Source organism: Bombina bombina, chromosome 2 (assembly GCF_027579735.1).
Source record: "Bombina bombina isolate aBomBom1 chromosome 2, aBomBom1.pri, whole genome shotgun sequence".
In the NCBI taxonomy this organism is placed as follows: Eukaryota; Metazoa; Chordata; class Amphibia; order Anura; family Bombinatoridae; genus Bombina; species Bombina bombina.
Genome location: NC_069500.1, coordinates 420,760,778 through 420,774,662, shown reverse-complemented (window position 1 = coordinate 420,774,662; position 13,885 = coordinate 420,760,778). Strand labels below are relative to the sequence as shown.

General features: G+C 36.7%; 1 protein-coding gene across 1 annotated transcript in view; it reads right to left on the bottom strand.

Moving 5' to 3' along the window:
• Window positions 1–13,885, bottom strand: part of LOC128648965 (somatomedin-B and thrombospondin type-1 domain-containing protein) — a 167,134-nt gene that overhangs the window by 31,372 nt on the left and 121,877 nt on the right. The gene's annotated exons all lie outside the window — the stretch shown is intronic.

Genomic DNA, 13,885 nt, shown 5'->3' with positions numbered 1-13,885 from the left:
TCCTTTTAAAGGGATAGTAAAGTTCAAATTAAACTTTCATGACTCATATAGGGCATGTCATTTTAAACAACTTTCTAATTTACTTTTATCATCATATTTGGTTTATTCTCTTGGTAGGCTCAAATACTAATTTCTAAGCCCTTGAAGGCCGCCTCTTATCTAAATGCATTTGACAGTTTTTCACAGCTAGAGGGTGTGAGTTCATGTGTTTCCTATAAATAACATTGTGCTCATGTACGTGGAGTTATTTAAGTCAGCACTAATTGCCTGAAATGCAAGTCTGTCAAAAGATCTGAGATAATGAAGCAGTCTGCAGAACTTAGATACAAGGTCATTACAGAGGTAAAAAGTATATTTCTATAACACTGTTGGTTATTGAAAACTGGGGAATGGTAACTAAAGGGATTATCTATCTTTTTAAACAAAAACACTTTTGGTGCTTACTATCCCTTTAAGTATAATCCACTGCTTAGTGGCTTTTATTACAACAATGAAACAGACTGTTTTATATCTCTTAGCTCTCTTCGTTTGCATATACCACCAGTTCTAAATGATGTAGTTAGTGACCCTTCTCTTGTTTGTAAAGGGTTAACTGTTTAAGCAGTAACCCTCCATACTGCTCTTTGCGTCACCTCCGCACACTGATTGGCTGGATATAAAGCTCACTCTTCCGTGGCTGGTACCTGATCTATACATGCACGGGATACAGCGCCAGTGTGACTTGCTGCAGATATGGATCACAGTTACTTTTCTTCCTCTCCCTGTCGCATGGAGCCTTCTCTTCCTGCCAGATGTTGCTTTCCCTCCCTTTCCTCATTAGGGCTTCCTTTGCTGACAAGGCCTCCCCACGCAGAGAGATGAAAGGAATAATCCGAGCTACCGCCCTGACCCCTCTTGTGGCTGCAGAGAGCAGACCCCTCATTAACAGCGCTCACCATAACAAGCTAGAACAGCTAAGCTGACCCTTCACACTGTACCACTGTTCTCCTCAATGACACAGCACACAGAGCTGACAGTTCTGTTCCCTCAGGAGTTAAAGGGACATGAAACCCCAAATTTGTCTTCCGTGATTCAGACAGAGCATACAATTTTAAACATGTTTGTCATTTTACTTCCATTATCAAATTTGCTTTGATCTCCTTTGTTAAAGGAGCAATGCACTACTGTGAGCTAGCTAAACATATCTGGTAGGCCAACGACAAGAGACACATATGTGCAACCACCAATCAACAGATAGCTCCCAAGCCTACCTAGGTAAGCTTTTCAACAAAGGATGGCAAAGGAACAAAGCAAATTAGATAGTAGAAGCAAATTGGAAAGCTGTTTAAAATTGTATGTTCTATCTGACACATGAAAGAAACAAATGTGGGTTTCATGTCCCTTTAACTGTTAAAGGGACATTAAACTCATTGTTTATATGAATTTCAAATAAATGTTATAGCCCCTTAACGACCCGCACCGTACCTGTACGACGCTGGTCGTTATGCCCTTAAATAGATCACACTACACTGCAGAAATAGAGTTGTGGAGTTACAGAAGCACTTTGTGGCCCTCTCTGCATCGGACAGCGGTGGGACCAATCGTTGGTGGGTGGGACGCTTAGTGAGGGAGGCTGGTGGGCGGCCCATTGCAGGTGGAGGCTGGAGGATAACAGGAGTGGGCGGGACCGCTAAACCACGCTACGGGGGGGGAACTCAAGCTGCGTGATTGAGGGGGAAGGAGGGAGGAGCGGCAATGAGGGGGATCATATGTGGGATAATTTTAGGAAAAGGGATCTGGGAGGGGGAGGGGGTACAGCTACGCGACAGAAAAATGGGTATTATATATATATATATATGGCCGCAAATAGGTAGAGGGCCTAGGTTTAGAGAACTGTTTGGGGGGGGGGGGGGATAAGGGAGGTTGGGAGGTAAGGGGGATACTACCCTGCAGTAAATATATAATAAAAAAAATTTTTTAATTTTTATACTGGCAGACTTTCTGCCAGTACTTAAAGGGACATAAACCCCATTTTTTTTCTTTCATGATTTAGAAAGAGCATATAATTATAAACAACTTTCTAATTTACTTCTCTTATCTAATTTGCTTTATTCTCCTGATATTCTTTTCTGGAAAGCATATCTAGATATGCTTAGTAGCTGTTGATTGGTAGCTGCACACAGATGCCTCCTGTGATTGGCTCACAATGTGCATTACTATTTCTTCATTAAAGGATATCTAAAGAATGAAGCAAATTAGATAATAGAAGTAAATTGGAATGCTGTTTAAAATTGTATTCTCTACCTTAATTCTGAAAGAATTTTTTTGGGTAAAGTGTCTCTTTAAATGGACACTGAACCCAAATGTTTTCTTTTGTGATTCAGATAGAGCATGCAATTTTAAGCAACTTTCTAATTTACTCCTATTATCAAATGTTCTTCATTCTCTTGCTATTTTTATTTGAAAAGCAAGAATGTAAATTTAGATGCTGGCCCATTTTTGATGAACCACCTGGGTTGTTCTTGCTGATTAGTGGATACATTCATCCATCAATAAACAAATGCTGTCCAGGGTTCTGACTTTCTTTTTCAAATAAAGGTAGCAAGAGAACAAAGAAAAAAATGATAATAGGAGTAAATTAAAAAGTTACTTAAAATTGCATGCTCTATTATTATTTATATTAACATTTATTTATAAAGCGCCAGCAGATTACACAGCGCTATACAAAGAAAAAAAACATTGCAGGGATACAGTAATACACAAACAAGTAACAGTTGTAGGTGCAATAATTTAGTTATACAAAAGGAGAGGAGTGCCCTGCCCGCCCTTGAGCACAATCACTAGTAGTTCACTTTAAACACAGTGGCCTACAGGTAGAAAGGCTCTCAAGTTTACAATCTAAAGGACAGGGAATGGACACAGAAGGAAAGGAGAAGGGAAATATGTCTGATATAAGGCAGGGTAAACAGAGTGAGTGATGATATGGGGGGAAAAGGTGTATGGTGACTTAGCAATAGAGATTTTGAAAAGTGTAAAAGAATGGGGTAAAATGTCAGTACAAAGGCCGTGAGTCTGAAGTGGTTTCTTTATCCTGGATTATTAGTGACAGCTGCGCAAAATTACTGTTAGAAGGTGTGTGTATATATTAAGGTAAACACTAGGGTGGGTTGGTGGTGGGAAGGGACTGGAGGGCTAGTGCTTGCAAATCTCTGGAGTCTGATGTTAGGCTTTGCAAATCTGATGTTAGGTGTGAATCACAAAAGAAAAAAATTGGGTTCAGTATCCCTTTAAGATGGGGTAACCTTTGGGGGGTGGGGGAGGGAAGAGAGCTGTTTGAGAGGGGTCAGGGAGTGGGATGTGTCAGGTGGGAGGCTGAACTCTACACTAAAGCTAAAATTAACCCTACAAGCTACCTAATTATCTCCTTCACTGCTGGACATAATACAAGTGTGGTGCGCAGCGGCATTTAGCAGACTTCTAATTACCTAAAAGCAATGCCAAAGCCATATATATCTGCTATTTCTGAACAAAGGGGATCCCAGAGAAGCATTTACAACCATTTGTGCCATGATTGCACAAGCTGTTTGTAAATCATTTCCATGAGAAACCTAAAATTGTGAAAAATTTAACAATTTTTTTTATTTGATTGTATTTGGCGGTAAAATGGTGGCATGAAATATACCAAAATGGGCCTAGATCAATACTTTGGGTTGTCTAATAAAAAATATATATAGTTTTCATAGGTAAAAAAAAGACTATTTCTGTTTAAATGTAGTGATGGCAAAAATGCTCTGGTCTTTTAGGGAAGGTTTTGTCTGAAGTGCCTGGTCCTTAAGGAGTTAAAATCATTTAATACAATAATTTTGTTATCACAATTTAAGAGGTTTTCAAATCAAGAACAGTTCAGGGACAAAACCCATTGAAAAGTCTGGTAGAATTCATGTTCTCTTTCTCCTTTTGCTGTGGCTATTTGCATACATACGCCAATGAGCTTGTGCTCTAAACCAATCAATCCCTGAGTAGAATTTGCTGGCTTATTTAAATGTTACCATGCTTCTGTACGGGTGGGTCCATTGAAATCAGCCACTGCATTTATAAACTATTTGAATGACAATCAAATTGGCTTGTGTTTCACTTTTGAATTTAATGGCAAGTCCATTCATTTTTTGGACATTACATTATCAGGGTTAACCAGTGGTAAGGTTATGTTGAGAGTGTATCGTAAACTGTAATCTGGCAACTCTGTGCTACATGCCAATGGGGTTACTTTTGTAACTACCTATAGTGTTCAATAATATATTTATAAAGTTATTTGTAGGCATTTCCCCCTTTATCTGCATATGACAAACTGCAGGAAGTGGTAGAAAAAGGACTTAGATGCTCATACAAGAGAAGTAAGACGATAGGAAAACATAATTTATGTAAGAACTTACCTGATAAATTCATTTCTTTCATATTAGCAAGAGTCCATGAGCTAGTGACGTATGGGATATACATTCCTACCAGGAGGGGCAAAGTTTCCCAAACCTTAAAATGCCTATAAATACACCCCTCACCTAAACGCCCAGGAAGTAGAAACTGACCTAGTAGAATGAGCTGTAATCCTTTGAGGCAGAGTTTTACCCGACTCGACATAGGCATGATGAATTAAAGATTTCAACCAAGATGCCAAAGAAATGGCAGAAGCTTTCTGGCCTTTTCTAGAACCGGAAAAGATAACAAATAGACTAGAAGTCTTTCGGAAAGACTTAGTAGCTTCAACATAATATTTCAAAGCTCTAACAACATCCAAAGAATGCAACGATTTCTCCTTAGAATTCTTAGGATTAGGACATAATGAAGGAACCACAATTTCTCTACTAATGTTGTTGGAATTCACAACCTTAGGTAAAAATTCAAAAGAAGTTCGCAACACCGCCTTATCCTGATGAAAAATCAGAAAAGGAGACTCACAAGAAAGAGCAGATAATTCAGAGACTCTTCTGGCAGAAGAGATCGCCAAAAGGAACAAAACTTTCCAAGAAAGTAATTTAATGTCCAATGAATGCATAGGTTCAAACGGAGGAGCTTGAAGAGCCCCCAGAACCAAATTCAAACTCCAAGGAGGAGAAATTGACTTAATGACAGGTTTTATACGAACCAAAGCTTATACAAAACAATGAAAATCAGGAAGATTAGCAATCTTTCTGTGAAAAAGAACAGAAAGAGCAGAGATTTGTCCTTTCAAAGAACTTGCGGATAAACCTTTATCTAAACCATCCTGAAGAAACTGTAAAATTCTCGGAATTCTAAAAGAATGCCAAGAAAAATGATGAGAAAGACACCAAGAAATATAAGTCTTCCAGACTCTATAATATATCTCTCTGGATACAGATTTACGAGCCTGTAACATAGTATTAATCACAGAGTCAGAGAAACCTCTTTGACCAAGAATCAAGCGTTCAATCTCCATACCTTTAAATTTAAGGATTTGAGATCCTGATGGAAAAAAGGACCTTGCGACAGAAGGTCTGGTCTAAGCGGAAGAGTCCACGGATGGCAAGAGGCCATCTGGACAAGATCCACATACCAAAACCTGTGAGGCCATGCCGGAGCTACCAGCAGAACAAACGAGCATTCCTTCAGAATCTTGGAGATTACTCTTGGAAGAAGAACTAGAGGCGGAAAGATATAGGCAGGATGATACTTCCAAGGAAGTGATAATGCATCCACTGCTTCCGCCTGAGGATCCCGGGATCTGGACAGATACCTGGGAAGTTTCTTGTTTAGATGAGACGCCATCAGATCTATTTCTGGAAGCTCCCACATTTGAACAATCTGAAGAAATACCTCTGGGTGAAGAGACCATTCGCCCGGATGCAACGTTTGGCGAGATAATCCGCTTCCCAATTGTCTATACCTGGGATATGAACCGCAGAGATTAGACAGGAGCTGGATTCCGCCCAAACCAAAATTCGAGATACTTCTTTCATAGCCAGAGGACTGTGAGTCCCTCCTTGATGATTGATGTATGCCACAGTTGTGACATTGTCTGTCTGAAAACAAATGAACGATTCTCTCTTCAGAAGAGGCCAAGACTGAAGAGCTCTGAAAATTGCACAGAGTTCCAAAATATTGATCGGTAATCTCACCTCCTGAGATTCCCAAACTCCTTGTGCCGTCAGAGATCCCCACACAGCTCCCCAACCTGTGAGACTTGCATCTGTTGAAATTACAGTCCAGGTCGGAAGAACAAAAGAAGCCCCCTGAATTAAACGATGGTGATCTGTCCACCACGTTAGAGAGTGTCGTACAATCGGTTTTAAAGATATTAATTGAGATATCTTTGTGTAATCCCTGCACCATTGATTCAGCATACAGAGCTGAAGAGGTCGCATGTGAAAACGAGCAAAGGGGATCGCGTCCGATGCAGCAGTCATAAGACCTAGAATTTCCATGCATAAGGCTACCGAAGGGAATGATTGTGACTGAAGGTTTCGACAAGCTGAAATCAATTTTAGACGTCTCTTGTCTGTCAAAGACAGAGTCATGGACACTGAATCTATCTGGAAACCCAGAAAGGTTACCCTTGTCTGAGGAATCAATTAACTTTTTAGTGAATTGATCCTCCAACCATGATCTTAAAGAAACAACACAAGTCGATTCGTATGAGATTCTGCTAAATGTAAAGACTGAGCAAGTACCAAGATATCGTCCAAATAAGGAAATACCACAATACCCTGTTCTCTGATTACAGACAGAAGGGCACCGAGAACCTTTGTAAAAATTCTTGGAGCTGTAGCTAGGCCAAACGGCAGAGCCACAAACTGGTAATGCTTGTCCAGAAAAGAGAATCTCAGGAACTGATAATGATCTGGATGAATCGGAATATGCAGATATGCATCCTGTAAATCTATTGTGGACATATAATACCCTTGCTGAACAAAAGGCAAGATAGTCCTTACAGTTACCATTTTGAACGTTGGTATCCTTACATAACGATTCAATATTTTTAGATCCAGAACTGGTCTGAAGGAATTCTCCTTCTTTGGTACAATGAAGAGATTTGAATAAAACCCCATCCCCTGTTCCAGAACTGGAACTGGCATAATTACTCCAGCCAACTCTAGATCTGAAACACATTTCAGAAATGCTTGAGCTTTCACTGGATTTACTGGGACACGGGAAAGAAAAAATCTCTTTGCAGGAGGTCTTATCTTGAAACCAATTCTGTACCCTTCTGAAACAATGTTCTGAATCCAAAGATTGTGAACAGAATTGATCCAAATTTCTTTGAAAAAACATAACCTGCCCCCTACCAGCTGAGCTGGAATGAGGGCCGCACCTTCATGTGGACTTAGAAGCTGGCTTTGCTTTTCTAGAAGGCTTGGATTTATTCCAGACTGGAGATGGTTTCCAAACTGAAACTGCTCCTGAGGATGAAGGATCAGGCTTTTGTTCTTTGTTGAAACGAAAGGAACGAAAACGATTATTAGCCCTGTTTTTACCCTTAGATTTTTTATCCTGTGGTAAAAAAAGTTCCTTTCCCACCAGTAACAGTTGAGATAATAGAATCCAACTGAGAACCAAATAATTTGTTACCCTGGAAAGAAATGGAAAGTAGAGTTGATTTAGAAGACATATCAGCATTCCAGGTTTTAAGCCATAAAGCTCTTCTAGCTAAAATAGCTAGAGACATAAACCTGACATCAACTCTGATAATATCAAAAATGGCATCACAGATAAAATTATTAGCATGTTAAAGAAAACAAAGAGTTGCAACCGCACTACACAAATAAATGGGGAATGCCAATGGGTACCCACTATCAATTTATGAGTGGATATCGGCTGGAGTGCTTATGCAAGAATCAACGATTCAAAGCAAATAGAGCCAAAAATAAGAATTTGTGGCTCAGAGAAAAGAATACATTTGTTTAGCACTTCCAATCCCCTGTATGTGATATGATACCATGAATTGGACGGAAGTAAGAGTGGGGTGGCGTATCACTAAAATTAAAATCTAACTTTTATTTCAACACTTAAAAACACCAACTGTTGCATACAATTTAAAAACACAAATTGGCATAGAACTTCTTGGGATTGAGATTGGACTAAACAAGTAATTATACACTTGTGAGGGAGTCCACAATTGAGACAGTATTAGTGTATTGATGCTCAGATACCTAGTGTAATTATCTCTAGATATTGGATATATATATATATCTCTCCTTATCAATCGAGCAAATGTTTTACTGTATCTGGCTATATATACATGTATTAATAGCACCTATATTCGTCTCTTGTAGAGGATTCTATGCCATCTAATTACCTTGTTTAGTATAAATACCAAGATAAAAGAATATTTGATAGTAGGTTTTATTAACACGAGAGTAGAATTTTTATATATTGTTACTCTGTAAATTTATGATAGATTGGGGTATATTATACAGATGTATTGCTCATTCTTATCTATATCTTGAGATTATGATATTAAAGAATGATAATGACTGAAATCAATTGCAAAAGTAATAAGCAATATTTAATGTAGAATAATAATAGTGGCTAAACACATATTACTATCTTACTCAGAAATGCAGAGCAGTATAAGTCTTAATTATAAGAGAGCTATTATTTAGTGTCTCTTGTCATTGATTACAATAATTCAAAGCCACTATTGAAAATTGTATACACTATATGTTTGTGTAGGTATTTTATACTCTAAGTGCTGTAGAAAGTAATGAGAGGGATGACTTATTTCTAAAGTCTTAATTACAAGACAGCTATTGTTTAGTGTTTCTTGTCATTGATCCCAGTATTCTAAAGCAATTGTCGAAAAATGTATACACTTTATGCTTGTATAGGTATTTTGTACTCTGAGTACTGTGGAGAGTACTAAGAGGGATGACTTATTTCTGAAGCACTGCTGGTATTGCGAGTAATTTTATTACAATTATTAGGAGTAATTTGAAATTATATTAGTTGATACATAAAAGAGTAATCTCAATATACCAAGGTAATATGTTTAGCTCAATTCATGTTCTGCTGCTTTTTCTGCATGTCTTATGATTAAGTATAGATATTTATTATGTGTTTTTTGGATCGCAGTCTGCAATAATATTGAATATTAGTTTCGCTTCTTTTAAGTAAAGGTTGATATTGAGGTGACTGTTGGTTTTCACCTGAGTAAATATCTTAACTTAGAGTTCCTTTCAATTTCAGTAACTATGTTTTTAAATGAATATATATAAAAATGGTAGTTCTTATTTTTTACAATGATCTTGACAATCTATACTGTTTGTTGAGTTGGTGTTATTTGTATATATATCCAATAGTTTAAGCAATATGTTTTTTTGTCTTTGGATAAAGTGTTAGTTTGATATGCAATCTAAAAGCTGTTACGATTGGCTTTTATTCTTAGATATTACTGCTGACTTTGTTTTAGCGTAAAAGTCTTATGTATCAGAATCTTAACAACTTTACTAAAATGGTCTCCTTCTTGTTAAGGTTCACTTAAATTCTCAGGAACTATAGGTAAATACATTAACAAAAGAGACCATATATGTCTGGGTCTCAGTATATTAAATATAATGTATAGCGCCTGAGATAAATTGAAATTAGCTTGTGTTCTTAGTCAGTAATACTAAAGGACTAATATATTGTAGCGCAACAAACATATAAATCTTGATCTTACTCGCTTATATCAAATGTACTGAAATATAAATTAATCCAACGATAGTGATACTTAAGTTATAAACACTGTTTTGTTTGGTTCTAAAAACCCCAACCATAAATTTACAATATACTGCTGTATTGGCTGCTGAAACAGCATTGACTTCTTACTCCCCGAATTCTTAGTTAATTCCCAATCTCAATTCTTTCATTTATTTTAAATTAATATTCATATTGAGTAATCTGAGTTCTATGTTATTTTGCAAGTTAAAAACACAATAGCTTAAACTATTGGATATATATACAAATAACACCAACTCAACAAACAGTATAGATTGTCAAGATCATTGTAAAAAATAAGAACTACCATTTTTATATATATTCATTTAAAAACATAGTTACTGAAATTGAAAGGAACTCTAAGTTAAGATATTTACTCAGGTGAAAACCAACAGTCACCTCAATATCAACCTTTACTTAAAAGAAGCGAAACTAATATTCAATATTATTGCAGACTGCGATCCAAAAAACACATAATAAATATCTATACTTAATCATAAGACATGCAGAAAAAGCAGCAGAACATGAATTGAGCTAAACATATTACCTTGGTATATTGAGATTACTCTTTTATGTATCAACTAATATAATTTCAAATTACTCCTAATAATTGTAATAAAATTACTCGCAATACCAGCAGTGCTTCAGAAATAAGTCATCCCTCTTAGTACTCTCCACAGTACTCAGAGTACAAAATACCTATACAAGCATAAAGTGTATACATTTTTCGACAATTGCTTTAGAATACTGGGATCAATGACAAGAAACACTAAACAATAGCTGTCTTGTAATTAAGACTTTAGAAATAAGTCATCCCTCTCATTACTTTCTACAGCACTTAGAGTATAAAATACCTACACAAACATATAGTGTATACAATTTTCAATAGTGGCTTTGAATTATTGTAATCAATGACAAGAGACACTAAATAATAGCTCTCTTATAATTAAGACTTATACTGCTCTGCATTTCTGAGTAAGATAGTAATATGTGTTTAGCCACTATTATTATTCTACATTAAATATTGCTTATTACTTTTGCAATTGATTTCAGTCATTATCATTCTTTAATATCATAATCTCAAGATATAGATAAGAATGAGCAATACATCTGTATAATATACCCCAATCTATCATAAATTTACAGAGTAACAATATATAAAAATTCTACTCTCGTGTTAATAAAACCTACTATCAAATATTCTTTTATCTTGGTATTTATACTAAACAAGGTAATTAGATGGCATAGAATCCTCTACAAGAGACGAATATAGGTGCTATTAATACATGTATATATAGCCAGATACAGTAAAACATTTGCTCGATTGATAAGGAGAGATATATATATATATCCAATATCTAGAGATAATTACACTAGGTATCTGAGCATCAATACACTAATACTGTCTCAATTGTGGACTCCCTCACAAGTGTATAATTACTTGTTTAGTCCAATCTCAATCCCAAGAAGTTCTATGCCAATTTGTGTTTTTAAATTGTATGCAACAGTTGGTGTTTTTAAGTGTTGAAATAAAAGTTAGATTTTAATTTTAGTGATACGCCACCCCACTCTTACTTCCGTCCAATTCATGGTATCATATCACATACAGGGGATTGGAAGTGCTAAACAAATGCATTCTTTTCTCTGAGCCACAAATTCTTATTTTTGGCTCTATTTGCTTTGGAAAATTATTAGCATGTTGAAGAAGAATAATAATATTATGAGAATCATGATCTGTTACTTGTTGCGCTAAAGTTTCCAACCAAAAAGTTGAAGCTGCAGCAACATCAGCCAATGATATAGCAGGTCTAAGAAGATTACCTGAACACAGATAAGCTTTTCTTAGAAAGGATTAAATTTTCCTATCTAAAGGATCCTTAAACGAAGTACCATCTGACGTAGGAATAGTAGTACGTTTAGCAAGGGTAGAAATAGCCCCATCAACTTTAGGGATTTTGTCCCAAAATTCTAATCTGTCAGACGGCACAGGATATAATTGCTTAAAACGTTTAGAAGGAGTAAATGAATTACCCAAATTATTCCATTCTCTGGAAATTACTTCAGAAATAGCACCAGGAACAGGAAAAACTTCTGGAATAACCACAGGAGATTTAAAGACCTTATCTAAACGTTTAGATTTAGTATCAAGAGGACCAGAATCCTCAATTTCTAAAGCAATTAGTACTTCTTTAAGTAAAGAACGAATAAATTCCATTTTAAATAAATATGAAGATTTATCAGCATCAATCTCTGAGACAGAATCCTCTGAACCAGAAGAGTCATTAGAATCAGAATGATGATGTTCATTTAAAAATTCATCTGTATAAAGAGAAGTTTTAAAAGATTTTTTATGTTTACTAGAAGGAGGAATAACAGACATAGCCTTCTTGATGGATTCAGAAACAAAATCTCTTATGTTATCAGGAACATTCTGAACATTAGATGTTGATGGAACTGCAACAGGTAATGGTACATTACTAAAGGAAATATTATCTGCATTAACAAGTTTGTCATGACAATTAATACAAACAACAGCTGGAGGAATAGCTACCAAAAGTTTACAGCAGATACACTTAGCTTTGGTAGTTCCAGCACCAGACAGCGATTTTCCTGAAGTATCTTCTGACTCAGATGCAACGTGAGACATCTTGCAATATGTAAGAGAAAAAACAACATATAAAGCAAAATTGATCAAATTCCTTAAATGACAGTTTCAGGAATGGGAAAAAATGCCAGTGAACAAGCTTCTAGCAACCAGAAGCAATAAATAATGAGACTTAAATAATGTGGAGACAAAAGCGACGCCCATATTTTTTTAGCGCCAAATAAGACGCCCACATTATTTGGCGCCTAAATGCTTTTGGCGCCAAAAAATGACGCCACGTCCGGAACGCCGACATTTTTTGGCGCAAAAGAACGTCAAAAATGACGCAACTTCCGGCGACACATATGACGCCGGAAACAGAAAAGATTTTTTGCGCCAAAAAAGTCCGCGCCAAGAATGACGCAATAAAATGAAGCATTTTCAGCCCCCGCGAGCCTAACAGCCCACAGGGAAGAAAGTCAAATCTTTAAGGTAAGAAAAATATTTGATTCAAATGCATTATCCCAAATATGAAACTGACTGTCTGAAAATAAGGAATGTTGAACATCCTGAGTCAAGGCAAATAAATGTTTGAATACATATATTTAGAACTTTATTAAAAAAGTGCCCAACCATAGCTTAGAGTGTCACAGAAAATAAGACTTACTTACCCCAGGACACTCATCTACATGTTTGTAGAAAGCCAAACCAGTACTGAAACGAAAATCAGCAGAGGTAATGGTATATTTATAAGAGTATATCGTCGATCTGAAAAGGGAGGTAAGAGATGAATCTCTACGACCGATAACAGAGAACCTATGAAATAGACCCCGTAGAAGGAGATCATTGAATTCAAACAGGCAATACTCTCCTCACATCCCTCTGACATTCACTGCACGCTGAGAGGAAAACCGGGCTCCAACCTGCTGCGGAGCGCATATCAACGTAGAATCTAGCACAAACTTACTTCACCACCTCCATAGGAGGCAAAGTTTGTAAAACTGAATTGTGGGTGTGGTGAGGGGTGTATTTAGAGGCATTTTAAGGTTTGGGAAACTTTGCCCCTCCTGGTAGGAATGTATATCCCATACGTCACTAGCTCATGGACTCTTGCTAATTACATGAAAGAAAAATTGTTTCCCCTACACAAATGAAATCAGTTGTCCAAGGACAGAGCTTATGGTTAACTCGCCATGTAATGTACCAATGTGGATATCATAAATTTAAACAATGTTATAATGTTTTAGTTACTGAGACTTTTCCTCTATTGCCACGGGTGAAGTGTACCACATTGATGGTTATGCATGTTATCTTCTTAGTAACCTGTGAACCTTGTAAGGAACAGTATATTGGTTTGACGACTAGGGACGTACATTCCAGGACCAGGGAGCACTTTTTCACTTTCAATGTTGGTACCTCCAGTGCTCCCATCGTACAACATTTTGTTCAGGTTCACCATAAAAATCTTGAAACCTTCAAGTGGTGTGCTATTGAGAAAGTAATCACACCCAAAGGGGGTGGTGACAGACTGAGATTTCTTAACAAACCTTTAATGTTTTAGATCTTTAAACTTAGAACACATTTGCCATTGGGTTTAAACTCAGACTATGATTT